The following is a 3,954-nucleotide window of genomic DNA, read 5'->3' on the forward strand; positions in this document are numbered from 1 at the left end:
TGTTTCTTACAGCTGGAACCGCCAGCCTTCTGGAACATTGGAGCTCCTGAGATGAGACAGTCATCAACATTTTTCTCTATTTTTGCAGGAAAATAGTGGAAGTAAATAGGGGCATGGAATTCAACAGCTGGCTAGGAGTGTTTTACATTCAGTTGTCTGGAAGCATCGATTCAGCTCCTTTGAATCTTCTTAGAAAACACAGAATTACCCTATCACCTCTTAAAGCACACTAAGACAAAAAAAAGTCGTTTGAGGATAATATAGTTTTTGCATTACGGTCAATCTGCAACAAGAAATCCAACTCACAGATCTGGAGACTCAGGGGGAAAATAAGCTGTTACGTGACCATCTGTCACTGAGATACGCAGGTGCTGAATTTCTTAGTAGATGCTGCCAGAGTAAACCAGATGTGGCTACTGGGCAAGAGGAGGAAAGAAATTAAATCTTGTCCTCTACATGCATAGTTATATTTTCGGGTGATGCCCCAATTCTGGAAAAAGATCTAATTTCCACAGGAATCAGGCAGGACAGCTCACTTTAAATAGTAGCTCATCTTTTTATGCCTAGTTTTTACCAATGACTTGAACTAAAAACAATTCAAACCACTGGGTCATGCAGTCAATAAGTTAAAATTATAACAATAAGTAAAAGGGCATAAAGACCTAAGAGGAAAACAAACCCTATTTACCCGGGGAAGGGGGTGGGGGCATTTAGTGTATTTTGTATAAGATAAGGAACAAAGAATATTTTCATTATGGCTTTAGGATGGAAGCGCTTCAGTGACAGTCCCTTATCCCCCTTCCCCAAATCAAAACCCCTGGCAGTGTCAGAGCCAGGAAACAACCTAGCCTACCCGCCTTCCCCACCCCTAACCCGGCCCCGTGGCTGCGTCAGTCGCCCGCGCTTCCCGGCTCCGACTCGGAGGAAGCGGCTACAGCCCATTCCAGTAGATCCAAAGCCCGGGCCTGGGGTAGGGGAGAGCCCTTATGGTGGGTCGCGGGCAGCGAGCCCAGATGTGAATAGGGCACGTCTTCGGCCCACAGCAACCAGGCGCAGGCGGCTTCAAGGGAAGACTCTGGGACCTGGATAGGGCTCCCCCGCACCAGAAGTCATCGGCTTGTGGGGTCTCCAGAGCCACACCTCTCGGGGTAGGTCACAGGCCGAGCCGGGGGCCTCCTTGTCCCTGACGGGCTCCAGCACCCGGTAATAATGGCAGTCGCCATCGTCGGGGTCATAGGGCGGGGCCAGAATGTCCAGGAAGGCGGCGGGTCCGTCCACAGCGTCAATCTGGTGCAGGTTGTCCTGGTGCGGGTGAGGACGCAGGGGCCGCTGGCCTCGGTATACTCGGCCCGCAGGCGCAGCACGCCCGGCCGCGGCGTCCTCCCGGGCCTGCAGCGGCGGCTCGAACTGCTGCTCTGGCGCGGGGCCCGCGGCTGTGGCCCGCCGCCCGCCTCCAGTTTGTCCATGCAGCTGATGCGCACGGTGCCATAGAGCACCTTGAGCATGCCGTGCATGCCCGGGTGGTCGTGCAATGGGATGGACGTGCCGCTCTTGAGCGAAGACGCCGAGGCTGAAGCCGTCGGTTTCGTAGATGTGCATGTAGGTGACTGGCGGCAGGTTGGGCGACAAAGGCTGCAGCGTGGCCTTACGCGGGGCGATGTTCAGGTCCTCGGCGCGGACTTGGGTCAGCAGGTTCTTCAGCTTGCTCAGGTTCTCCGGGAAGCCCTGCGGCATCGGGGCCTCGGGGCCCGGCGCCGCTCGAGGTCGAAGCGCTGCGGCACCCGCTGCCCGGAAGGTGAGGCACGCCTGGCGGGCGATCCGTTGGATCAGGGAGGCCATATTGTCTCGGGGCATGCTCGGCTGTTCCTCCGCGTGGCGAGGCCGGCCCCCGCCGCCCCCTGCTTTCCTCCGCCCCTTGCGGTCTCCGGCGGCCGCCAGGGCTGCCCGCAGCCCGGGGCGAAGCTAGAGGCCCCGCAAGTACCGGTCTTTCGGGCGGGCGGCACCGCCGCGGGTAACCTCAGCAGTCTCGCGCCCGCAACGGCCCGGCGCACCCGCCCCGCGCCTCCGGCGAGCGCGCACGCGCACGACCCACACGCCGCACTCACGCCCGAGGAGCGGGTACCGGCCGCGCGGACCGTGGAAGGCTTTGCATTACGCCAGACGTTCCATTCAAGTGGCCCACACCTACGACGGTGGCCGGCGCTCTGGCCGTTTTACAGAGCATGCTGGGACTTGTAGTCCGATATTACGGATGAGCGCGGAGAGTGTTTCCTTTGTCAGCTGGAAAAGGAAGGATTGGATTTGTTTCTTATAAAGCGCCCTTCTTTACGATTCCAAGGTGTATGCTTGTTTGAAAAAAGGTGAATTGGGGCACGAGAGAAGCAACCAGTTAACTACAACTCCCGGCACCCCCAGCAGGCTAGAGTGACGCACTTCCGGCAAACTGGCCTGTGGCGTGGTAGACTCTTGGCCACTGCATGGAACAGGGCAAGAGGGTCCTTAGCTTTCTGGGGCCGCTCGATCCTGTTTCTCCCAACAGGGTCGCTTTTCTCCGGCCCTACCCTTGGAAAGGAGGCTGTTGACTTAACTTTATGTTTTCCTGGCCACCTAGGCAGCAATATCTGCAACGGAGATTACTGGACGGCACTTTCGTAATTTTCCAAGTTTCTTAGGAGATGAGAGGGTCGAGGCCGTCCCTAGTGATCACGATTCCTCAGCACAGCCGTCCCCAGCTGTTGTTTGCATCAGGGAGTGATGACGCTGCTCTTCCGGTTACAGAGCACGATAGTTTTGCTGGGACTCGAGAGGCCATTTGCTGTGGCCAAGGATTATGTATACCAAAGGTTATCAAACCTTGGTTTGCCAAAGAAGCACCTGGTTGGGAGGGGGAGGTAGGGTGGGGCTTTTCAAAAAATATGGATTCCTGGTTGTCATCTAGAAATTGATTCACTAGATGATTCTGAGGCATCTTATGAGAAACAGTGTGTGTGCGAGAATCAGGCAAGCTCTTGACCTTCACCTTACCCTGAGTTTAAAGTACTTTGGACTTCCAAAGCTGAACATGGGCTTCTTGTTCATTTTGTAATTGGAATGGTTCTGTAAATCCTCTCCAGCTGAAAAAGGCATGGTTTTTTAGTGGCCTGTGGAACCTATCTAACGGGCACTCAGTATATGGGAGGCACACTATACCCAATGAATATTATACTATTTAATCCTCATAGCAACTCTTAAGAGGTGGGCACTATTATTATTCCCAGTTTGCAGATGAGGGAATAAGTTGCACAAGGATAGTAAGGAATGGGCAGAGCTTAAGCGGCAGTGCAGAAAAAAGTACGGTTTTACAAAACAAAACAAAAGAGTTTGAATTGGTGTTTAAAGCACTAAATGTGGAGTCAGGATATTGTTTTCCCAACCTACTGTGCTACTTACAGGTTGTATGTCTTTAGGCAGATCCTGCCCTTTTAGGTCCTCAGCTTATTCACTTGTAAAATGCTGGGGTTAGGGTAACAGTCCTTCTGAACCCTAATTACTCATCAGAAGCCCCTGGGGAGCTTTATAAAAATAAAGATTTGGAGGTCTTACTCCACAGATTTTGATTCAGAAGAACTAGTGTGAAGCCGACAATTTTTTTTTTCCTAAGGTGCTACCTAAGGGATTTTTTTTTTAAAGATTTTATTTATTTATTTGGCAGAGAGAGAGACAGCCAGCGAGAGAGGGAACACAAGCAGAGGGAGTGGGAAAGGAAGAAGGAGGCTCATAGCAGAGGAGCCTGATGTGGGGCTCGATCCCATAACGCCGGGATCACACCCTGAGCCAAAGGCAGACGCTTAACCGCTGTGCCACCCAGGCACCCCCTACCTAAGTGATTCTTAATTATCAGTCCAGTTTGAGAATCACTGCTGGATCTGTAAATAGTGAACCAGTTCTTAATATTTGGTGATTTTGATTAAGACG

The 3,954-nt window shown here is 52.9% G+C and overlaps 1 pseudogene; it reads right to left on the reverse strand.

The window, feature by feature from the left end:
- Positions 1-1,062: 1,062 nt before the first annotated feature.
- LOC121101270 lies at positions 1,063-3,678 on the reverse strand (annotated as a pseudogene).
- Between the last annotated feature and the right edge of the window lie 276 nt (positions 3,679-3,954).

The sequence above is a fragment of the Ursus maritimus genome, unplaced genomic scaffold, assembly GCF_017311325.1.
Source record: "Ursus maritimus isolate PB19 unplaced genomic scaffold, ASM1731132v1 scaffold_7, whole genome shotgun sequence".
NCBI classification, from domain to species: Eukaryota; Metazoa; Chordata; class Mammalia; order Carnivora; family Ursidae; genus Ursus; species Ursus maritimus.